The following is a 25,621-nucleotide window of genomic DNA, read 5'->3' as shown; positions in this document are numbered from 1 at the left end:
TTGGCGTGGCGATTAATTTTAAGCAATGAAAGAAATCTCGAACGGGGCCGTCTATCCGATCCCCCACCCCTCGCTCCCCCACCGCTTGCCCGGGCGGTGGGGTTAGATTTTCAATCTGCTTCTGGAGCAGCTACACGCACAGCATGACTAACCACGGGCAAAGCCAGCGTGTCGAGGAGAGCGACAGGTGGGATGTGTAATATTGTCGGATCAGAGACTCCATATGAACAAATGCCGGAGTATACGTGTGGGAACCACAGAAAGAGCCGTCGATGTAATAATAGATTTGTATAATGTTTCTTCTTTGTTGGACGCGCACGATCTAAGAGAGTTTTACAGGGTTCATACACACTCTGACCCCAAAAAACTCAAGGGCTTTTTAGGGGCATTCTTAGGGGCAGAGACGAAAAATGTAGGGCCATCGTGGCCAATCACCAAGATTTGTAACTTTAATGGCTCCAGATCACTTTTAAAGTCCACACGATCTCTGCCTTTAACGAGTCCGTTTTCGTGTATTGAACTACGTTCGTAAAGCCCGACTTCTGGCTGGTTGAAGTCGATGACTGGACAACTGTAGGTGCGCATGCACCGCCAGTACTGGTGCTCAGTTGATCCCTACTACTGCTTCACTATCTTGATATTTTGACAGAAACAGATTCATACTAACAGAAGATGAGACAGTCTTCGCCAAATCAGCGTGTCTCCTGTTTTTTCTAGTGCGACTCCAGCGCTTCGACGCCCATCTTACCAAGCCGGTAACTCCGTTCGCGCAGATGACAGCGGAACATGCGCCGATCTTTTGGATCTCGACGAACCCGGCTCCCAAAAGTCTTTACTTTCAACCCAAGCATCTTGAAAAATGCACTTCCCCATGATACAAGTATTCTTATTGGATCGCTACGAAGACGGAGTGAAATGCCGACTCACAAAAACAAACAATGGAATATCGACGACAAGATGGCGACTAGTTGTGAACACAATTTGGAAAAACAGACTAACACGATTGGATCGTTATACCGTATAACTCTATTGTGCAATCGAGAAATCTGCCACAAACGAGTTTTACTGTTTACGTCGCAAAATGCAAATATTTACAGTAGTGAGCAAGTTAGAACAGCATATGATAGTCGTGCTTGTGCTAGCACTAAGCTGAACTTGCAGCTCGGAGCCCACCACCGAGAGGCAGGCGCACGACCCCCCCCCCCCGGAATTTTCTTAATGGATTTGCGCTTATCTCCAGAATGGTCATTTTGGTCTGAAAAAGTCGGAAATCTGCCGATCGGCGGAAAATTCTCATCCCTAAGAGTGACTTCCCTTGATAATTTCCGGCTGTTGGACGCCAGACGGATCTCTATTTTTTTTTTTTAAATAAAAGGTAATTTTTTTTGGGGGAGAATTTTGGCGGTAGAGGTCCTCCCTTGGATTTTTTTTTTAATTTTAAGGCCTTTTTAAGGGCTTGACTGGTTTTTGGTGAATTTTAAGGTCTTTTAGGGGCCCCTAAATGGACCTTCAGAAACGTAGGGGTTTTTAGGTACTTTTAGGGCCGCGTGCAAACGCTGGTTTTAGGTAGGAGACAGTACCACAACAGTGAAGTCGAGCACTGAAAGAATGTGGCATTGAAAAGGCAGGAAATATTCCACTTTTAAAGCTTGGGTGGCAGCCATTAATCCTGAGAGAAAGTCAACAGGCCAGTAGGTGATTCAGGGGAACAAAAAAAAAAAAAGGTCCACTAGCGCAGGCGAGAGGAAGCCCACCGACGCGCACAATCAGTTCATACCGCATCACACTTGCATTTGTTTGCACGCCATCCAGAGGAGAAATGTCCATGACAAAGACATCCCTCCTGCTCTCAGGACGACGGGGGTGGGGGGAGTCTTTTCATGTGCCGCCAGATTACTCGAGGTTATATTGTCCCGGCCGTTCCAACATTGTGACCGTCTTGTCTGAGAGGCTTGCTTACTGTCACCTTCCCCCACACGGCTTCACTTCTCTCACTCTCTCAGCGGGCCGGTTTGAGATCACAAATGGCCGCCCGGGCGCCAAAGGCTCTTTTTGTCCACTTTGGCAACGGGACATGCTTGATTGCAACTTTGAACAAAAAGCTGCTAGATCAAGCGTCCGGGGCGCCTGGGACCTGATTAAGGAGCCTGAGATGAAGGAGGAGGAATAAGCTCTCTCTCTCAAAAAAAAAAAAAAAAAAAAGTTTACCGGTAGTAATTGGCAACAGATGCAGCCCCCCCTCTTCCCCCCCTCCCGCCTCCCATTTTTACAGTCAATTTGTTGCTGGTTTTGTACTTTTCTCTGTTTGCAAGTGTTACCAAGGAAGCAAAGGTCTGGATTGTTCCTGCGCAAGTAGAAAAAAAAAAAAAAAAAGAAAAAAGAGGGGCCGAATGAGAAAACATTGGCAAGAAAAGACTTTTAGAAGGATCTGACAGCCACAGTGTCCGTTCTGAAGTGAGGGCAAGTGAACTAGTGCGCCTCCAGAACTAGTTAATGTGTGACCTGACCAGGAAAAAGAAACCTATTGATTGAAATTCCTGCTCCTGCTCGCAGTTATCAAGTTTGATCAAGAATAAACTATTTGTAGTCGGCGATGATATGTCCATTGGCATCGGAAGTGTAATTGGAAGGACGCTTTTGTAAAAGTACCAGTGGAAGAAGTTGGCTATTGCGTAGGGCAAAGTTTAGCACATTGCTTTCCCTTTATTGTTTGAGAGAACTCTCTACGGCGTTAAAGTTGAATGTAGGAGTGAGAATTTTTTTTTTCTTTTCAAACTACCGGAATTTCCGGCCTATAAACTGCGAGTTTTTTCACACGCTTTCAACCCTGCGGTTTATGCGGCGATGCGGTTAATTTGTGCATTTTTTTTTTTTTTTTAAACGACCGCAAGGGGCCACTCAAGCGGAAAAGGCAAGAGTGAGACCGGTGGAATATATGCGCCGAGGAAGTGACTTTTACAGGTCAGGCCCTGTTAGCACTGCGCTAGCGCGTTACTGCCGTGTCTCGGTGATTTTTACCAGTATGTTTTTTTTAACTGGCTCTTTCAGCACGGTGGTGCTAGTGTTAGCAAATGTTGGCGCTAGCGTTAGCGGTAGGATTACTACAGCGGCGTTAGCGTTAAATTCTCTGTGTACCATCTTTGTAAACATCTCGTGTTTCAATGTCGGTTTCAATGTGAGCACTTGCGGCCTTTACACGGCTGAGGCCTACGTGTGTACCAAATGGTATTTCCTTTCCAAATGTACTGGGGGAGGCTCAAAACCAGGTGCGCTCTGTAGGCCGGGAATTACGGTACAAGAACTGGTGTGTGTTGTGCGGGGTTCATTTGTACCTGTGGCTATAAAATAAAGTGTGTAATCTCTGTTGCCGAAATTTGCGGGTCATCGGTCATCGCCAACAGCCTCCCAAAAAAACGTCTGGTTTATTTTCACCCGTTATTCGTGGGTTTGAACGTTTTCCTTGACAATCCAGCCATGTTTTTCCGGTTCAATAAAAACGACATTTCAAAATATTCTATGTAAACCCTTTTTTTGCACTGGTCCACTTACATACTGACATACCACTTAAGCACCCAGTGTCACGACCCATCGAGACGGAGGAGGACCCAAATGCAGGGCTCCGGAGACGCAGAGGTATTTTGGGTAAAGTGTTTATTCGGTCCAAGGTCGGGGATCAGATAGACAGTCAACTGCAGCAGCGGTAGTCAGGACGTCGGGCCTAGAGAGCATGTCTGTGGGCAGGCAGGAGTCGGTACACGGGAGATCGATCAGAGATAGCAGGAGTGTCAAAGGGGTCAGGCTTACGGGGTCGGTCGAGAACAGGCGGACGTCGGTACACAAGGGTTTACGATCGGAGATACGGGAGTGCAGGAACGGGGCATGAGTTGCGCCGATCTGGCGAAGACCAGTCGTCCCCTGGGTCCTATATATACCGGAGTCAATCAGCCAGTATGAGGCGCCGGTGTGCGCCTCTTAATCAGTGTGACTGTGCGGGAACCCGCACAGCCCAGGCTGGACCGGCGGAACCATGACACCCAGCACTGGGAGCGTGATTGGGATTTATTGATCCAGACCATAGAGAAGCTGGGAGGAAACATGTCTTCAATTTGGATGCAAGACCTCTCATCTCATTTCATCTCAGCTGTGGGCCGACTGAACTCAGATCCTCCTAAAGGGACACTCCAAAAGTCGCCCATCGAGGTTGATGGCCCAACAACTAAAACTAGGGTGCATTAGACATCAACGACACGCGAGAAGCTAACTGTCTAGCACGTTTTTATTTACGGGTTGATTTTGAACCAACTTGAGACGTCTGTGTCTCCGCCGAGAGCCTCGGATGAAGAAAATGAGGTTACAAGCGCAGCTTGTCGAGGGAAAAAACCATTAGAGCAGACAAAACATCTGGTCACTGCCTGGTCAATGGTCTCCATGAGCTAAATTCAATCACGGACTGATTTTCCTTTGCACTTTCTTTTTTTTCCCCAAACACCTGAGACACTTCAATTTCCTCGAAAGGAAATTACTCAAAGTGATGGAACTTAATTGTGAACAAGTGACGGATCACTTGTGACGGCTCCGGATCAGATTTGCTTCACAGTCATTTTGGGGGGGATGCAGTCTGGTGCAGGTGGAAAGAAACAAGGGTAGATGTCTGTTAAAAAAAATAAAAAAAAATAGAGGAGGAAGATGGTTGAAATTCCTGATCTGCTAGAAATGTTGTGTTTTCCAGGAGTTTTTCCAGACGCTGACGGCTACCCGACGGCGGTCAGACAGGCAGACACTGGAAATACCGAGAGTGTCCTTTTTTTGAAAGACTTTGTCTGTTCGGGAGAATCGATGATACCACTCGAGATGTTTAACTTTGAGGACACATTGATCCGAGGCTTAAATTTAGATCTGCGCCACCCGCAGAAAGGCAGACGTTTTCCATGTGAATCTTCACCGCCTTTGCCTGCTCTTTGCTTCTGACTCTACGTACACAAGAAATGTTGCTTCAGACAGAGCGATTCCAGACAATTTCTGCGTCAGGGTTTGTAACAGTAGCCTCAGGGTGACACTGAATGTAGCTGAGGAAGGGGACGTAGACCGGTGTATGAGGCCCCCGGTTTTAAAGCCGGCATCTAGACTACCTTTGGGGCAACCGTGGACAAGTGGTGAGGAACGGTTAACACCCCAAAGAGGGAATTCAGGTTCCAAATCCAAAATAATGTGAGTTTCATCGTGAGGGATCAGCCACACTCGTGTCAAATGTCAAGACCAAGCATTTGTTGGTGACAATAAAGACCATTTTTTTCCTTCTTATCCACCTATGAAGCAGAACCCAGCCAATATTTGTACACTTTCATATTGCAATCCAGCATACATCAAACAGATAATTAAAATCTGTGAGGAGATCAGTGCCAAAGTTTGGTTTGACGTGAGGAATATTAGTCGGCCTGCGACGATTGCTTTCGACGGAACGGGACGGGATAAGGAAATGTAGGTCGTTGGACTCCAAAGACCTGTGGGGATTTTATTGAATTCTGCAGCTCCGATCTTCTTCTTTTCCTTTCGGCTTGTACCGATTAGCGATCGCCACAGGGTGTCATCTTTTTCCATCTTAGCCTATCGCGTGGATCTTCCTCTCTAACACCCACTGACCTCATGTCCTCCCTCATAACATCCGTCAACCTTTTCTTTGGTCTTCCTCTCCCTCTCTTCCCTGGTAGCTTCATCCTTACCATTCTCCGACCAATTTCCTCACTCTCTGGCCTCTGGACATGTCCAAACCATCGAAGTCTGGCGTCTCAAACCTCGTCTCCAAAACATTCAACTTTGTCTGTCCCTCTAATGAACTCATTTCTAATCCTATCCAACCTGCTAACTCCGAGCGAGAACCTCAACATCTTCACTTCTGCCACCTCCAATTCTGCTTCCTGTTGTCTCTTCAGTGCCACCGTCTCTAATCCGTCCATCATGGCCGGCCTCACCACCGTTTTATAGACTTTGCCCTTCATCCTAGCGGAGACTCTTCTGCCGCATAGAACACCAGACACCTTCCGCCAACTGTCCCACCCCGCTTGGACCCGTTTCTCCACTTCCTTACCAGACTCTCCATTGACCCCAAGTATTTGAAGTCACCCACCCTCGCCATCGCTTCTCCCACCCTCTCGTTCATCCACATATACTCCGTTTTACTTCGGCTAATCTTCATTCCTCTCCTTTCCGGTGCAATTCTGCAGCTCTGATATAAACTCAACTTCTGATGGTGTAGCGGTTCACTCACTTGGCTTGGCTTGGCAGGTGGTAGGAAAAAAAAATGACAGCTTTTACAGGCTGCCCGCATAGACGCATTCTCTCCAAAACTTCCCGTCCTTCACCCCCTCGCAGCCCTTCTGGCTCTCCGCACAATGGAGGGCCATTGTTTCGGCGTAACAGAGGTCAGGGAGCAGACAGCTTTTCTAGGCCTGCTATCTCACACTTGTGTGATTTGAGAGTGGAAGTGTGGGGGGGGGCTTCGCTGTGACAGCTTTCCTCGTTTACATCGCTTATCACTTGTAGCTTTTAGTTCCCTTTTTGCCGTTTCTCCCGTCAAGATGTCGCGAGGCGCGTTACCGCTAACGTCGAGGCAGCAGCGCGAACTGAGCCGCTATTGCGTAAGCAAGCTACGGCGCGCTTCAAGCGCGCTAGCCTTGATGTATAATTCACTCGCATTCATCTAAGAAAATATCCGACATGTGCGTCGGAGCACGGCGCTGCGAAAGTGGAGAAAGATGGAGGAGGCGGCGGGGGTAGGGGGGCGGTGGCTTCGGGTAGATTGGTTTGGAAAAAGTCTCATTCAGCAAAGTGAAGCCAAGCCAGGCCCGCGTCTAATTTTCTCGACGTCTCCGCTCGCTCTCGGTCTTCCGTGCTAGGTTTTACATAAATACCTGTGCTTGTGAGGTTGAGCTCAACAAGAGCCCTGGAAAAAAAAAAAAGTGGATCTGAGGACAATAAGAAGAAGAGGTGGGGGGGGGGGCAGAAAAATTGAAGTCCGCGCAGCGTTGTTTCTATATGTGAGTCAGCATAGATAGGGTGGGGGGTGGGGGGTGGGGGGGCAAAAAGGGTTCCGTGCGACCAGCACCACGCGTTTACCTCAGAGGAGATGAGGTAACCCGCCGCCGTCTTTCGATTCAAGCCGCGTCAGCCCCCCCCCCCCCTCATTTTCCATTTCAAAGTTACGTCAGCGCCAGCCGGCACCTGCCCATTTAAGGCGGCCGCGTCGACGCCGCGCGACGGCGGCCACTTGACGGCGGCCCCTTCGCTCGCGTGAGAATGTCAACACGTCGCGGTGACTACAGAGAGCGGAGGGCGCGTCCCGCCGTCCGTCAACATCTGCTCCCGTGCTACGGTGTGTGTGCCGGGAGGGGGGTGGGGGGGGGAGGGGGGGCACGAGCAGTCTTGTAATTTTAATCGGTGTCGCTCAAAGGGATTCGTTCCTTAAAGGAACATGAAAAATACCTCTAGACTGAAACAACGCGTGTTGAGCTTCTTATCTTCAATGTGTGGTCCGTGTCCAGATTGAATAACATCCTCCTACAGCCCAACTGTCTGAGGACCTTTTTCAATCAATACCTCGACAGTCTACAGCATTACAGAAAGAAACTCCTCATTCCACTACAACCCTTTTAATTGGTGATGTTTGGGGCTTTCTGGATTATTTATAAGAGCTGCTGGCTAAGAAACTTGAGAAAATTCTCAGGCAAATGTCAAAAAAATTGGAAAAGTAGGATCATATCTAATAACTGGGAATGGACTTGAATGTCGCTCAACCGCAAACGTCGCATGTATGACTGATCAAAACGTAATCTGCGATTCAAACTTCTAAATAGTAACATATTTTAAACTTTAGCCCCCAGTATGGTGACCCATATTTGCAACTCAATTGAAAAAAAATATATATTTCAGAAGTTAAGCAAAAAAAAAAAAAAACACTTAGATAATAGGATTGCATAAGTGTACACACCCTATTATTACTAGGGTGTAACTGTGTTCAAAATTAACTAATCACATTCAAATTCATGTTAAATGACTGGGATTCAAACTTCTAAATCTCCACATAATTATCACATTTAGTTAAGTCACTTTTTCAACTTGGGAAAATCAAAATGATCCAATTTTACTGACCGTGGAAATCAAAAGTTTACACACCATTGTTGAAAAAAATCAGGAGTTAGTGGTATTCCAAACAATGAGACTAAGATAAATGACTTCAAAACTTTAGCCCCCAGTAAGGTGACCCATATTTGCAAATCAATTGGAAAAAAAATTGATATTTCAGAAGGAAAGTTAAAAAAAAAAAAAAAAAAAAAAACTTAGATAATATGATTGCATAAGTGTACACACCCTATTATTACTAGGGTGTAACTGTGTTCAAAATTAACTAATCACATTCAAATTCATGTTAAATGACTTAATGGGATTCAGCACCAACCTGCCACCAAATTCTCAAGCAAATGTCAAAAAATTGGAAAAGTTGGATCATATCTAACAAGTGGGAATGGACTTGATTGTCGCTCAATCGCAAACGTTGCGATAATGCATGTACGACTGATCAAAACATAATCTGCGATTCAAACTTCTAAATAGTAACAGGTATCGCATTTGCCTTTAGTTAAGTCACTTGTTTTAACTCGGGAAAATCAAAGTGATGCAATTTTACTGACTGTGGAAATCAAAAGTTTACACACCCTTGTTGAAAAAAGAGGAGTTAGTGATATTCCAAAAAAATTAGACCGAGATAAATGATTTCAAAACTTTAGCCCCCAGTAAGGTGACTCAATTGGAAAAAATATATATTTCAGACGGAAAGTAAAAAAAACAACTTAGATAATGTGATTGCACAAATGTACACACCCTATTAATTACTGGCGTGTAACTGCGCTCAAAATTAATCACGTTCAAATTCATGTTAAATGAATTAAAGGGAGTCAGCACCAACCTGCTACCAATCAGGTACCTTTGTTTAACATTAAATAAAGTTTAGATGTCATACTAGGCTTTTGTTTATTTTTTTTTTTGTTACAGAGTTGATTAATGGTGTACAACTGAAATGATTCAGCTTGGTCTCATTTAAAAAAAAAAAGGCATTTGAACAGGGGTGTGTACACTTTTTTAATCCAATGTAACTGGGCCAAAGTAAATGATCTGTAAAACATTAATTATTGGTCATCTCTCTACGCCAGTGACATACAAATACAAGCGGAAAAAAATAAATGTTCTCCCATGTTGACCTGCGTATCCACGTTTTGTGGCTTATTTTGAGATTTCTTTTGGGGAAGAATTGCAACAAAGTAATGAAACACTGGCGGTATAGAAAATGTGCTCATATTTGAGTTTTTTTTTTAACATTTCAAGCTATAAAACACCAATAAATGTCAATGAATGACCAAAATGTCACCGTTTTCCCCCCACTTTGAGTTCAAACGTGAAAAAAATGAAAAATGCGCGCGGACAGCTAACCGAAGCATCCAGCTGCTGCCTCCACTTAGCCGCATTCATAATTTAATGTCAGAGATGAGATCTGTTTTAAGCTTCCAGTGCCGTTAAGTCCATTAGGAATGTGCGAGTGCTCCTGCCAAGCAACTTTTTTTTTTTTGTTTCCAAGCATTTAAGCCTCCGTTTGTGGCATCCACGCCAAAGTTTCCTCAAGCAAACTTTGCCGTCATGCAAATGAGGCCGAGCGGCGGGACGGCGGCCGCTTTGGAAGCGTTTACAAAGGCGCGAGCGCACACGGAGAGCCGTTACGTTTTGCGAACACTCACCCCGGCGAGAGCCTTGCATCCCTGCCGCCGACTGGATCCGTTCGTTCGCGGGGGGAAATTATTATGATGATTATTATTTTTTATTTTTAAACCCGGCGGCTGCGCGTTGCGGTCTTAATGTCTCCGCGGCGCCGCCGCCCTCGCCTCTGCGCCGCTCCGACACTTCTTCATATCCTGACACTTATCAAAACGCCCCCCCCCCCCCCCCCCCACTCTTTTTCTTTCCCTCTCCTCTCTGCTCTCCCTCCCTCGCTTGTCTGCATAAGCACCGCCTCCTGCTCCCCTTCCCCTCGCTCACTCCTCCGGCTTCCTCCCTCACTTTTTGTGTGCCCCCCCCCCCCACACTCCCAAAACCCCCACCCCAAGCTGCTTCTTCTTTCCATCTTCTAACACCTCCCCATCAACTTTCCTTCTCATTTTTGGACCTACTCCCCCTTTTCCTACGCATCTTCCATCTCTCCCATAGGATTATTTCATTCTTTATTTTGGTGGCTGCACACGAGTGTACCCCCCCGCCCCCCACCCGCCGCCCACTGTACCATCCAATCATCTGACCCTCTCGGGCGAAATTATTAACATTAATATGATGAAGAGCTTCAACACGGGGGGGTGATGGCGGACGATGAACTCACGTGGGACGAATTATGTAACGTTTGATCACGCGTCCGGAGGTGAGCGAGGGCACTCGTAAGAGCAGGGGTGTCACATTATGGTTTCCGTTATGATTGAAACCGTGAAAATATTAAAATGACCCATCAAATTCTTACAGATTAAATTCATCAGATAGTTTTGGAATCAGATATCAAGGGTAATGGGTTTTTCAACTATTGTTGACGTTGGTTAGCGCAAAAATGCTTGCAATATCTCAACGTCGTCATTTATGATATTAAATTTTGTAATTTTGGTCCAGATTTTAACAAAAATTATGGAGGCTGATACACATGCCTTCACTCCTATGCGGGGGCTGGACCCAAATGCAGGACTCCAGGACGAGGACACGATGTTAGGCGTAGTTTTATTCAACCATTGAGGTGGCACAGAAACACTGTGACGAGGATAGGTCAACACTACACCATTTTCAATGATGGAGATTCCTACTGTCAGTGAATGCAACTCACAAACTCAGGGGACAATGCACAACGAACTGGCGAATGCCAGCGACCAAAACTCCAACTTAAATATACCATCTAATTACAGTCCCAATGTGAGCGGTGACAGGTGTCGCCGACCAGGGCAGTGGCCACGCCCATCTTGGCCGTGGTCCAGTCTGGCACATGACAACTACGCTTTCACGGACCACATAAAATCATGTGGCGGGGCCACATCTGGCCCCTGGGCCTTGAGTTTGACACCTTTGCATTAGTAAAACGTAGTGGCTGATGAAGAATTATCATAGAGGTATGGAAAGATGTTTTCAGCAATGATTCGATATCAGGTCCATGTACTTGTATGCTCTATGTCCTTACTGCTAAGACGACTCAGCGCGCTACTAGATATGACTGTCTTAGAAATGCTTTTTCCACCACTTGTGGCCTACTAGAATGCAATTAAACTTTACTTACAAACTACTGTGCTGCACTAGTAACACTGTAACTAGTAGACATAAGAGTATCACTAATATCCTCACTGGTACTTTTGCCTCACTAGTAACATGTACAGGCAGTTGTCCTAATAGTATGCAGAAATGTCATCCATATAGCAGTTGAAAAAATCCTTACTAGCAAGATGGAGTTTCCATACATGCATCCATTTTCTTCGCCGCTTATCCTCACGAGGGCCGCGGGGAGTGCTGGAGCCTATACCAGCTGTCAACAGGCAGGAGGCGGGGTACAACCCGAACTGGTCGCCAGCCAATCGCAGGGCACATCGAGACAAACCGCCGCACTCGCGATTACACCTACGGGCAATTTAGAGTGTCCGATGAATGTTGGATGTTTTTGGCATGTGGGAGGAAACGTCACTTCCTGCTTCTGCTCGAAAACAAATCCCTCGAGAGGATTTTCATGGCGGGAGTTACGAAAAGCTGTATACGTCAAAATCATGTCGCATGGTGAAAAAAAGGCATGGGTCCACGTCGGCTGTCGTTTTTTTTTCGTTAATAACGTACTAAGAATCATGCATTTCATGACAGTGGCCCTTTAAACTGGATATCAAGGATCTCGAGTCAATGCTCAAATGGCTGAGCACATGGATGGGGGGGGGGGGGGGCACACGTAGAAGCTTTTTGCAACCTGATCCACGGTCGGGATGCTGAAATGAGGTTGACTCCCGCTAATGCACGTGATTAATGCACCAACTGTTAGCAGCATCGGGCTACTTACAGATCACACACACGTTACCGTCTGTTGTTGCGTGCCAAAGTGGACGACCAGTAAAAGCTGAGTAATGCTGGACAAGAGCAGACGTGTGTGCGTTCTGTTTACTCTTCAACTTTTTACTTAAACTTTACATGTACTCCCCCCACCCCCCCTCGAGTCCCTTGGCGGTCAACAAGTGAGAAGAAAGTTCACTTAAGCTCCCCCCCCCCACTGCACTCTGCTGCCATTAACACTGCCCACCGCACCACACGAAGAGGAACACAAAAAAGCTTTTGAGCCTCGTGTGCGCGCGCACGTGTGTGTGTGTGTGTGGGGGGGGGGCGCTTGCGCACACTTGTGGGGTTGAGCGTGAATCAGTACGAGTTTGATTTTCAGCATTCAAACGTGTGAAGGCAAAAAAAAAAAAAAAAGAGAATGTCGTTATTTAAATAAATCATCTTCAACGGGAGATGAAAACAAAATTTGGCACGGTGGACCAGCTTGTAAAGTGTTGGCCTCACAGTTCTGAGGTCCCGGGTTCAATCCTGGACAAGCCTGTGTGTAGTTTGCATGTTCTCCCCGTGCCTGCGTGGGGCTCTCCGGTTTCCTCCCACATTCCAAAAACATGCAACATTAATTGGACACTCTAAATTGCCCGTAGGTGCGATTTTGAGTGCGGTTGTTTGTCTCAATTTTCCCTGCGATTGCCCGACGACCAGTTCAGGGTGTACACCGCCTCCTGCCCGTTGACAGCTGGGATAGGCTCCAGCACTCCCCGGGACCCTTGTGAGGATAAGTGGCAAAGAAAATGGACGGATGGATGAGGATTGCGGACATAATCACGGTATAACTCCTCAGAACATTTAGACCCACAGGTGTCAAAATCAAGGCCTGGGGGCCAGATGCGGCCCGACACATGATTTTATGTGGCCCGTGAAGGCAAATCATGAATGGATGGATGGATGGAAATCTTTAGGTCTTCATACCTCGTGGCTAAAGCGGCGTGAACCCAACAGTGATCAAATAAATATTGGAAGGTTGACAGACAACATCCAATCAACTTTTGTATATCTCTCTTCGGTACATGTGTCGGAATAAAGAAGGAAAAGAGCTCAGTGGCCTCCGGTTTTTAAGATCATTTGCCAGCAGTAGTCCCGTCCAGTAGTCCAAAGTTTAGAAGCAATTCACGCTTGAAAAAAAAAGTATAACGTATAAACCCCGGAGCCAATCAACAGTCAGCACGCAAGCTAGCTGGTCGGTAACCACTTCACAGCCAGTCGCTAACCTGCACTCAAAACAGCCAACTTTACGCTCTCATTCACTCCCGCATCACTCGCCAGGTGAAAAACCTTTTTACAGTCACACACGCTCAAAGTGGGGGAGTCACTGATGGTGCAGTGGTACACACGCCTGCCTTTGGCGCGGGCGGCGTGGGATCGATTCCCGCTCAGTGACAAAAGGTTCCAGTTCGGGATCTCGTCCACCTTTCGCCCGAAGCTAGCTGGGATAGGCTACAGCTTTTCCCGCGACCCTTGTGAGGATAAGTGGCTTGGATAATGACGCGACACACTCAAAGTCATAGCTAATGTAGTATGAAATGTGTACGCAATTGTGTCATGTAATAAAGCAGTTTTTCAATCCGACTACTTAATAAATGCGATATTGACATATTTACCGTCTTGTAAATCCTGTGGTACCGGCGTCGGACCTTGAGCGGAACAGTGAAATCATGCATTCAGCTAAAACACGGAAATATGGATCCAATGTTACGATATTTCTGTGTGACGCTCGCCAAAGATTTCAAAACTATTCGACCACCATTTTGTTTTCCTTCTTTTTCAAGGTAAACAGAAAGCGTACCAGAAACTACCCGGCACAGTGCAGAATGGCTACAAAGTAACAGGCCGTAAATCCCACGTAAACCTGGCCCAATTCTAGCAACGAGCTATGGGCCACGTGGGGTCAGTTCTGGTTCAGGGTTAGAGACCAGTACATTATCTGGTTCAACAAGCATTTGGACCATCACTACACCAGACTAATGACACAATGGGGTGCAGTAGAAGTGCTAAAAAGTTACATTTTTCATGGAAACTGATTGGGTTTGGTGGACTTGGGGGGCGGCGTTCAAACCAAAAATAAGGCATCGTGAGCCATTTGTGTTCTGAGAGGGGACCGTGTCAATGCAGGCGGTGGCAAATCTTTCCGGTCTTCTGAGGGACGGGAGCCAGACAAGGAAGGGAAACAAGGAAGCCCGTCATGGATAAACGCTGGAAGGAGTGTAAGGAAGACAGCTGCTGCGTTGTTGTTGTCCTCCGCAGACGCTTATCTCGACGGGCATCTCGCAACCCCCCCCCCCCCCGGCCCCGACCCACCCCCGCCGTGATAAGGTCAGGCTGCAGTGTCGCATGGCCCGCAGGAGGCCTCTGACAAACAAACGTTGCACTCTAGATTGTGAGGAGGAAACGCATTGAAATTGATTTGCAGTGAGGTGAAAAGTGAGTTTACAGAGGCAGGGGGGGCCGCGGGTGGGCTTGGGGGGCATGTGATTTCGTATCAGCCAGGTGCTCAGCTGTGAAATTCCTGACCCCCTTGAACTTCTACTCAACCCGTCCTTTTGAATGACACGCATACTCAACCTGATCCCTCTACGCTGACTCTTCAAAGACACTTGCGTTTCCATGAATACAACCCCCCCCCCCCCCGAAAAAAGTTATGGATAGTCATCTTTTTGGGGTAAAATTTCAAGATGAAACTAAAACGCACCACAAACCTCTACAGATGAAATTGATCTTTCCCGATTGGGGTCCATCCATCCATCTATTATCTACCCTATTTCCAGGTCGGGTTGCGGGGGAAGTAGCTTCCGCAGGGATACCAGGACTTCCCTTTCCCAAGCCACTTCCTCCAGTTTTTCCAGAGGGATCGGTCTCTCCGGCGTGTCCCGGGTCGTCCTCGGGGTCTCTTTCCGGTGGGACGTGCCCGGAACACCTCACCAGAGAGGGGTCCGGGAGCCATCCGGATTCAGATGCCCCAGCCACCTCATCCGGCTCCTGTCAACGCGGAGGAGCAGCGGCTCGACACTGAGCCCCTCCCTGATGACCGAGCTTTTCACTCGTTCTCTAAGGGAGAGCCCGGACACCCTGCTAAAGCCGGGGGGTGTCAAACTAATTCTTGTCACGGCCCACATTGTCATCGTAGTTCCCCATGGGCGGGGTGGCGGGACGATTGTGAAAAATCATATAAATATAGTACCGCCTCTTGATAGTATTTCATACTATACTCAAAAATGTTCATGCAGTTGAACTTCATTTCAACTTCAATTTCAATTTCAACTAATTTCATCAACAGCGTATCTGACATACACAAAGGCAATGTAATTAAAAAAATTCAAAACAACTTCAAAACAGAGCATAATTAACACGTCCCATAAAAATTGAAATTTTTGTGAGGAATGTAAATATCACTTAGAATTGTGTCTCTGTCCACTTAGACCGAGCTTAGTCCGCCGAGAATAGATTTAGTCCGGAGATGTTGTTAACGTTCGGTTCTTTACCTCACAACGTTGCCCGCGAAGTTCTTCCGGAAGTTCTGGTGGAAAGAGGGCGACGGCGGGCAGAGCTCATCCCAGAGCGGAGCTCGTTTCTGGGCCTCTGAACCTAGAGACCAACAATAATAATAATAATAATAATAATAATTAAAAAATAAATAAAAAAAACACAAAACTGAATTCAGCAATTGACAAATCTTCAGATGCAAGGCCAGCTCGTTTTTTTTGCTGCTCAGTGGCGTCTTGTGGGGAGGAAATGCTGCCCCCGCTTGGCCACAACTGCATTTTGCAAGAGGATTTTAACTTCAAATGCACAAATTCACATTATGGGATGAAGGGAAGTAATAATGTATGAATTTTCATGATGAAGATTTATAGTTGTATACATCAGCTTATTCTGATGTAAAATTGTACAATTTTGGGGGTAAAAATGACACACTATTACGTCCAATTTGACAGATTTTGGTCTTCTGATTTCAAGGTTTCTTTTTTCCCCCGTTAGGTACATCTCGGCTCAGCGATGAGATTCGAATATTGATTTTTTTTTAATATTTCAGAAGGCAGTCGTGACGTCGCCAGCAGGCTTTCATCAAAGTGAGGAAAATGCACGCAGACAAGGAACTTCAGTGGAAGTTCATCATTCGCGCGCCTGATATTTCGCATATTTTTAAGCCATTTTTTAAAATAAGTATTCACAGTACACAGGCAAGTGTGAATTTAGAGTTGTGCCGCTCTTTGAATTGAAAATTGAAAAACATTAATAAATGACTTGGATGATTACAATTGTTATTGTCATTATTTTGTAGTTTACTTGAACATTTTGTTGTTTAAGTATAAAATGTGGGCGGGACGGTGAAGCAGCTGGTAAAGCATTGGCCTCACAGTTCTGAGGACCCGGGTTCGATCCCGGCCCCGCCTGTGTGGAGTTTGCATGCTCTCCCCGTGCCTGCGTGGGTAAATTGCCGCTAGGTGTGATTGTGAGTGCGGCTGTTTGTCTCTATCTGCCCTGCGATTGGCTGGCGACCAGTTCAGGGTGTACCCCGCCTCCTGCCCGTTGACAGCTGGGATAGGCTACGGCACTCCCCGCGGCCCTCGTGAGGATAAGCGGCAAAGAAAATGGATGGCTGGATGGAAGTATAAAATGTCTTTTGTATCAGTTTTACAGCAAATTCCAAGAGGAAATGATAAACGGCTTGAACGCTGCGAGCTAGAAAATCTTCTTTTCTTTTGATCAAACTGATTTTATAAGCGTTATATAAAAGAGGACTAAAATGATTGAAATAAAGTCATTTTTTGGATGATCTTACTATATTGCAGATTTTCACCTATTGCCGGGGTGTGTGTGTGTGGGGGGGGGGGTCTGAAACGCATTCCCCGCAATTAACGGCTTCACTGGACTGTTTATGCAAATCACGAGCTATCATTTTGCGTTTTTTGTTCATAAATTATTTAAGTGTAAAGTTTCTGAAGACATATGTACTAGGTACCAGCGTGCTAACAAAAAGGGTCCCTCAAGGACCACACTGTTGTTCCGGTTTCCCGTCAGAGGGCAGTTATGACTGTGAAACAAAAATATTTCGTCAACTCATCACATTTACCTCATCGATTTATGAACTAGATTTGGAATCAGAAATCAACTATTCACGTTTGGTAACACAAAACTGTGTGTGTAATATCTCAACTTGATAATTTATGATATATGACAATTTGAAATTCTGTTACAGATTTTTACAAGAATCATGGAAACTGACACTCTAGATTTGACGCCGCGGGCCGCATAAAATCATGTGGCGGGCCAGATCTGGCCCCCGGGCCTTGAGTTTGACACCAGCGGATTACCCCATCAACTTTGACCCTTCATTGTCCCCGCTATATCGTTATACTTTCTCAGCAAGCATTTTATGTGGTTTTTCCGCGGTATACTTGAATACACTCGCACGGGAAAATCAGAACCGCGTCGCATCGGATGGACATTTTTGTTTACGTTGCGGTCAAATGTGAAATTCATGAGCCACGGTCATTTTTAAGATTTGATGTCCGGTGGAGGACCCGACCAAAAGAAAGCAATAAAAAGTGCATAAAGTGTACAAAAAAACCCAAACATTTCTGTACATCCAACTATTGAGACTGATTTTTCAGTTTGTCGTCATAGCCCGGATGGAAAAACGCAGCCGACGCCCACAATTAACAGATGACCACCCAAAAACAGTTTATTGCACTAAATTTATATTCCTCACACCACTTCCAAATACTTCTTTGGCCCCAAGAGCCCACAAAAACTGAGCTATTATTTTACATTAGACATGGTCTAAGCACAAAAACAGCAAAGGAGGATTTTTCCAACTAGCATCCCATCCCGCGCGAATGCTAACCCACCAATTCGTGGGGGTTCGCTGTACCTCAAAAATCGCACTCTACTTTCTTTCTAGTGATTGAAGACGCGATTAATCGACAATAGCGTCCACACAATCGAGCGCATTATCTATGATCTATTAATAGCGCTGGTTGAAACGTTTTCCATTGGTGTGGCTGCTCCAGTTCTTCACCGACATTAGCGAGAATCTCAAAATGTATTCAGACTCGAAGGCTCCTTGTTGTTGTGACGTTGAAGGGAAAGAAGAAGAAGAAGAGAAGAAGAAGAAGAAGAAAAAGAAGAAGAAGGCAAAGCTTCTTTGTTGTCATAATTTGCCCCGTGTGATGCTTGGCCCACTTTTCCATCCTGCTCACATTGTGTAAGCACGCGTACATAAAACATGATTTGCTGCTTCAATTGCTGACTTTTATTCGTCCGGGATTAGGTGGCAGACGACGCAACGAGTCGTCAGACGGCGGCAAAGCGGAGGAAAGAACACAAGAAAGAAAGAGAGAGAAAACGGGCGGCCAGCCGAGCGTTGGCAACCGTGCTGAGGTCGGAGCTTTAATCGCTGACCTCCAAAACTTCCAGCGCAAGACAAACGGCCCTGATTAATGAAAGCCATTCGTCTTGGCGTTAAAGGAAGAGATGTGTGGGAACTGCCGTTCCGACAGATCCATCTGCGGGTGATATTTCACTTGAGTCTTGTTAGCAAATCCTCCACCCGCTGAACAAAAAATGGAAGTCGGGCTTGGTGCACACTCACCTTGAGCCAATTGACAAAGTCCTGACAAGTGAGGGCAAAGTCCTGACAACCAAAGGTGTTCCTCACTGCATTGAAGATTTGTTTTTTTTTTTTTTTTTTTTAAATCGTACGCCAAATGTCTATTTATTTACCGTAATTCCCGACCTGCAGAGCGCACCTGGTTATAAGCTTCCACCCAGTACATTTGTAAAGGAAATACCATTTGGTACATACATACGCCAAGCCGCAAGTGCCCACATTGAAAACCACATTGAAACACGAGATATTTACAAAGATGGTACACAGAAAGAATTTAACACTAGCGCGGCGCTAACACAAGCGTAGCGCTAACACTAATGCTAACGCTAGCGCAGCCCTAACGCTGACAGGGCCGGTTAAAAAGAAAACTTACCAGTAAAAATCACTGAGACACGCCAGTAACACAGCAGCAACACGCTAGCACAGTGCTAACGCTAGCGCAGCACTAACATGGCCAGTAAATGTCACTTCCTCGGCATATATAGTCCGCTCTCACTCTTACCTTTTCCGCTCGAGCGCCCCCTTGTGGCCGTGAGAAAAAAATGCACACATTAGCTGGATCACCGCATGAACCGCAGGGTTGAAAGTGCGTGAAAAATGTTGCGGCTTGTAGGCAGGAAATTACGGTACTATTCACGCAAGGCACGCCAACAATTTCATCCAAGCAGTTGTGTCGTATCAGTAAAACGTTTATATAAATGTAATATTTGAGTTCAATATGGATCGATAATGAGAAACGGTAGCTAGCATAGCATTTAAAGCTAAGTCACGATAGCCCACTCATTCTTTTGTCCGTAGTACTCGCGACGACACAATCACTGATACTTTCAAACTGCATCAAGATGGTTTGAGACGACAAACTCTGGCGTCAAGGCACTACTAATAGCCTCGGCCTTCCCCTTCTACAGTTGAGTAAAGAAACTCCCATGGTAATTGTTTACAGAAATATATTCTTCTTTTCCTCGTCTGTCTTGGTGGCCAAAGGAGATGAGATAAAGAGTGTTTTTGTTTTGTTTTGTTTTTGTAGGCTGAAATAAAGCTAGACTGTGAAAAATCCCTCTTGGAAAGAGAATGAATGATGTTGCACGCTCAGACTGCAGATGACTAATGAGGGTCTTCAGTGGGAAATCTGCCAGATGTGGGTGGCGGGGGGGGGGGCAAAAGGTGGCCGTTGAGTGGAAATAAAAGAGACGGACGGGAGCCACACAAACAAAATGGCAACAAAAACGTCTGGAATGTTTTCAGTTCAACTGATTCAGAGTCAAAAGCTTCGCGTTTGTCTTTTTTGTGCTGCTCTTTCACTGGGACGCCTTCTTATCTCTTCTGTAGTCTCCGTCTGGATCCCCCCCCCCAAAAAAAAACACTTTTCTATGAGCAGACGCCTCCGCTCAAAAGCCAAACGAAACGGACAGATGACGCCGCCACGGGGCCGTTACAGACGCTCGAGCGCGGCGTCCGTCAGCATCCGGCTCCGAGGAGCTTTCGACAGAGCCGACTTTGAATGGCTCCGGTGGCGGCTGCGGACGGCTACGTCGTCGCGGCAGCCGAGTCGCGTTTATCTGCGAGTGCCAATCGAACGTCCGCGGGTGGTGTCGCCGAAACGCGCGGAAAAAAAATCACCCGGGGAAGGCAACGCGCCACGAGAGCCGTGATGAGAACCAGACACTGCTACACGTTTGCGCCGATCAATTACGTTCTGTCCATTTGTTAGCTAGTTTACTTAGCGTAAATGTGCAACTGGAACACACCAGAGGGGTGCTAGTCAAACACCACCCCACGGGTCACTAACTTTTATAAACAGCGGCGCAAGCGTCCTCGGAACGCTAAAAAGCGCCGTTTCTACATTTCTCGCGGGGCACAACAAAATACAAACAAACTCAGCGGAGGGCTAATAAAGTTGTGTAATCGCTTCATCATTTGCGGGCCCGGCTAAGATTTCTTATAGGTTTGAAAGTACGCGGACAAGTTTGAATTTGTACTTGCGCAGCTTTTGTGCCGTATTCCACGCTGGCAGAGTTGGGAGGGTTACTTTAAAAAAATGAAAATCAATGTGAATAAAATAATCCGAATGGAACGCTAGTCTATGTTTCGAGTTCTTTGTCACCATCTTGTGGCATCTAAGGGCAAGTACAAATTTCTTTTTCAACTTCTTTTGAGCGGCAGCGTTTATGAACTCAAATTTTGCCTCGCAACATTAAAAAAAACCACTATTGAGCACCGTTCGACTTGCCACTGATGTTGCGCAACATCATCATCACACACAACACCGCGTGGGTTCTTTTAACTCGCAGCTGAGTGGCAAAGGTCAGCGCTCCCACGTTTGCGTGACGGGCGTTTTGACGCCTTCTGAGTCATGCCGTTTGCGTGTTTGTGTGCGCTAAGCTAATGGAGACCGACACGAGGACTGACATGGATGCTGAGCCGTGTTGCGCTGGGCCAGGCGGTCTAACCCAGCAGCGGTGGGATAAACTATAAATAGACTCTCTCTCATCCAGACTCAACGCTGCCCCACCCCCTTTTTTCTCTCCTCATTCCATCTTTTTTCTTTTTGCTTTATCAGAAAATAAAATTGAAAAAAAGGATAGGTTGACTGTATTCACGATGGACGTTAGGTCCAGTTGATGGCCAGGAAAGCCATCACACTGACTATGTAGGGCTGAGTTGAGTCTCTTTCTTATTTATTTAATCTTTATTACTGTGACTGCCTGCAGTACCAAGTTTCCACCAATAGATAGCGCTAATGCACTGTAAAGATGGCTTGCATGGCACCAGAGGAGATTCCCCCCCATCTGTAATACGGACATAAATGAAGACAGTAACGACAGCTCAGTATTTTTTTCAGAGGATAAAGACTATATGGTTGTGAGTTTTGTTTTATTGTCTAGATACGGGTGTTACCGCACCATTGGTATTGAAACAGATTCAGTTTTATAATACTAAACAAAAGACATTTTATACTTCCATCCAGCCATCCATTTTCTTTGCCGCTTATCCTCACGAGCGCCGCGGGGAGTGCCATAGCCTATCCCAGCTGTCAACGGGCAGGAGGCGGGGTACACCCTGAACTGGTTGCCAGCCAATAGCGGGGCACATCGAGACAAACAGCCGCACTCACAATCACACCTAGGGGCAATTTAGAGTGTCAAATTAATGTTGCATTTTTTTGGGATGCGGCACGGTGGACCAGCTGGTCAAGCGTTGGCCTCACAGTTCTCAGGTCCCGGGTTCAATCCCGGCCGCTCCTGTGTGAAGTTTGCATGTTCTCCCCGCGCCTGCGCGTGTTTTCTCCGGGCACTCAGGTTTCCTCCAACATCCCAAACACATGTGACACTAATTGGACACTCACAATTGCTCCAAGGTGTGATTGTGAGTGCGGCTGTTTGTCTCGATGTGCCCTGCGATTGGCTGGCGACCAGTTCAGGGTCTACCCCGCCTCCTGCCTGTTGACAGCTGGGATAGGCTCCAGCACTCCCCGCAACCCTCGCGAGGATAAGCGGCATATAAAATGGATGGATGGATAACCTACTGAAGCAAGAGACTCGCAGAACAATTGCATGCTCTTCCACCAGATGGCAGAATGTAGCTAATTAACACAAGTAACCGTTTTTTTTTATTTGGTGGTGTGGCGTAAGATTTAAAAACATTTTTTCCAAAAGTAAAATATGCGCTTCGGCTCAATAACGGCTTGACAACGCTGCAGTAGCGCACACATTCGTTCGAACAGCAACCTTGTGGTCTTGGGAGAAGGAGGGTGGAGAGTTGGGCTGGTGGGGGGGATTGGATGGGGTGAGTGTTATGTAAGTGATGCTAATCCCTTCCCAACCCAGAGCAAAAAATGAGACGGCATGACACTGCCCTCATTTCATCCGTTGCCCCCCCCTCCATTTCTTCAACTTCATCGGGTTCATCAACGACGGCTTTCTCGCCAAACCAGATCGCATCTCATCCGACGGCCCGCAAAACGATCCGGATAAAACCTTTCCCGCTGTCGCGTAATGGACGCTTTCGTCATGAAGATGTTTCCAGCGCACGCGGCGGCTCTCGCGCGGATCACAGCGGAAAAACATCCGAGCTCGCTTGTGCAACGGAAAGACACGTTAAATCATGTAAAAGGATGTTGGTGGTCGTTTTCATGAGAGGATATTAATATAAATGTGTTTAAAATTAAGCCACACCCGGCAGGTATGGCGTGGTTATTTTCGTGATGAGCACTGACGAGTACGTAAATTTACTTTGAGGAAACGAACGTGACTCACTCACATAGTTCTCCAAATAAGAGGCCAAGCGTGCTTGCTTCAAGCCGTGTGGTGCAATGTAGGAAAAGACATGGCGGAAAGAGAGCGAGAGAGAGAGAAAGAGAGAGAGAGAGAGAGAGAGAGAGAGACGTGGCGGCAGTGTTAACGGTGAGAAATACAAACAAGTTTTGGGAGTGTGGAACATGCTATTTTTGACACTGTAATTTTTTTTTTTTGGAGGGGGGGGTTCAAACTACTCGTTCTTAGAAATGGATTTGAAACTAGTAAGCACACAAATTCCTTGCAGCGCATGAACGTCGACTCAACTTTGATGAGCGCTGTACGTCGAAGACACGTACGTGCCGTCTGTCTCAAAATTTCAAACATTTTCAAACCATTTACCATAACTTTGTACTGTACTAGGGATTTTCGGCCACACAAAAAATGGACTGTAGAGTAATGTGTGCATGTGGCCTAAAAAAATACAATAAAATAATGATGATCATGAAGTCCTTCATTTTAATGACCAATTGGATATATCGGACGACCTATGACCCTACCCTGCCCATTCTATCAAGGTTCCACTGTACATGAATCAATAGTGAATTGTGAATATGGAGGGGACCACCGTATAGGACATCCATCCATCCATTTTCTTTGCCGCTTATCCTCACGAGGGTCGCGGGGAGTGCTGGAGCCTATCCCAGCTGTCAACGGGCAGGAGGGGGGGTACACCCTGAACTGGTCGCCAGCCAATCGCGGGGCACATGGAGACAAACAGGGGCAATTTTTAATGTGTCCAATTAATCTTGCATGTTTTTGAGATGTGGGAGGAAACCGGATTGCCCACCTGGAGAAAACCCACGCAGGCACGAGCAGAACGTGCAAACTACACACAGGCGGGTCCGGGACCGAACCCGGGTCTTCAGAACTGTGAGGCCAACATTTTACCACCTGATCCACCGTGCCGCGCCATATAGGACATTTCCAGTTATAAATAAATATCCTTTACCTATTTTAGCAATTAATTTACCACAAAAATACATTTGTAAATGATTCTGGAACAAATTACTGACAGCGATGAGTTGGCAAGAACTTTAAAGTGCTTTGATACAAGATGATTCACCCTCCGGCAGAGGGGGGTGGGGGCTGGGGGCGGTCCCTGGTACGAAGGACGACCCCTTGAGCCAATCCCGCCCACTCGGACGGGACGCTCCAGTAAACTTTGACCCAGTTCCGTCGAGTGGACACTGGGTAAGTGGGGTGTACGCCAAAGAACCCCAAACACAACAAGGGTGTCCCACCCCCCCCTTCCCTCTCCCAGCCTGATATGATGTAAATATCAAAGGGCTGTGAGGACAATACATCTTTTCAACATTAAACGGCCGAGGGAGGCTTTGAGAATCGCATTGTTTGGTACAGTTCATTGAAAATTCAGCCAACAAACACACGAACACAAATACACACACTCAGCGCATCTCCTGCTGAGGACTTGATTTCAGTTTTCTGCTGATCATACACAAGACAACCCCCCCCCCCATACTCCCCCCATTTCAAGTCTTTATCCACGCCGTGCCTCCCATTTCCAAGAAATCCCACTCAGCGGGCAGACACAATTCTCCGGAACCAATTCTCTTCGGGATAACGCAGCGGAGACGACGGCACGGAGGCCGACGGCGCTTCGGTTCGCTGAGCCGCGTCACGCCGAGGTGGAACCCGAAAAAGACTTTCCCGTTCGCTCGAGATTGTTTGGAAATGCATTTGCACTTTTGTCAGTGTCACAACCTCCCCAACTCATCAAAAACAACACAAAACAAACCCTATTTAACATGTAGCTAGCTAGGTTGATTTCAATCTTTACAAGCAACAGCTAACGCTAGCGCTGATGCTAACGTCGGCGCTAATGCTCACGCTAGCGCCACGCTAACAGGGCCGGTTAAAAAAAAACATACCAGTAAAAAGAAAAAAAAAAAATCACTAAGACACGGCAGTAACAGTGTAACTAGTGTACACTAGCGCAGTGATTTCCAACCTTTATAGCGCCAGGGCACATATTTTACAATTCAAAAATCCCACGGCACATCAACAAAAGTAAATGTCACTAAAAATGGATAGATTAATTACTGTATGTACTTCCTGTCATCTAATAGAAGAGGATTTGTTTTGTTCTGTCTGTCACTGGCATAAATAGATGAATAAAGATACATTATTTCTTGGAAATAAATGGCAATTACATGAAACTGGATAACTTCCCACGGCACACCTGAAGAACGCTCACGGCACACTCATGTACCCCGGCACACTGTTTGGGAATCACTGCAGTAGCGCAAAGCCCGTGTTAGCGCTGAAAGACGGTACACAGATAGTTTAACGCTAACGCTAGTGGTAATGCTAACACCGCGCTAATGCTAACACCGCGGTAATGCTAACACCACGCTAACAGGGCTGGTTTAAAAAAAAAAATACCGATAAAAGTCACTGAGACACGACAGTAACACGTTAATGCAGCGCGAACAGGGCCGGACCGGTAAAAGTCACTTCCTCGGCACATATATTCCACCGGTCTCACTCTTACCTTTTCCGCTCGAGCGGACCCCTTACGGCCGTTGGAAAAAAATGCACA

The 25,621-nt window shown here is 46.5% G+C and overlaps 1 protein-coding gene across 3 annotated transcripts in view; it reads right to left on the bottom strand.

Annotated features, from left to right (window-relative positions):
- lzts2a (leucine zipper, putative tumor suppressor 2a) overlaps window positions 1-25,621 on the bottom strand; it is a 48,564-nt gene that overhangs the window by 14,571 nt on the left and 8,372 nt on the right. The window contains exons 1-2 of one of the 3 annotated variants that reach the window (XM_061836249.1): window positions 19,137-19,182; window positions 15,633-15,735 (exon numbers count right to left, since the gene is read on the bottom strand). The gene's annotated coding sequence lies outside the window, so the exon portion shown is untranslated. Of the gene's footprint in view, window positions 1-9,782; window positions 9,968-15,632; window positions 15,736-19,136; window positions 19,183-25,621 lie in introns of those variants that run through there. The other 2 variants (XM_061836248.1, XM_061836247.1) reach the window with 2 other exon arrangements.

This window comes from Syngnathoides biaculeatus, chromosome 12 (genome assembly GCF_019802595.1).
Source record: "Syngnathoides biaculeatus isolate LvHL_M chromosome 12, ASM1980259v1, whole genome shotgun sequence".
In the NCBI taxonomy this organism is placed as follows: domain Eukaryota; kingdom Metazoa; phylum Chordata; class Actinopteri; order Syngnathiformes; family Syngnathidae; genus Syngnathoides; species Syngnathoides biaculeatus.
This window is presented reverse-complemented; position numbering and strand designations above follow the sequence as displayed.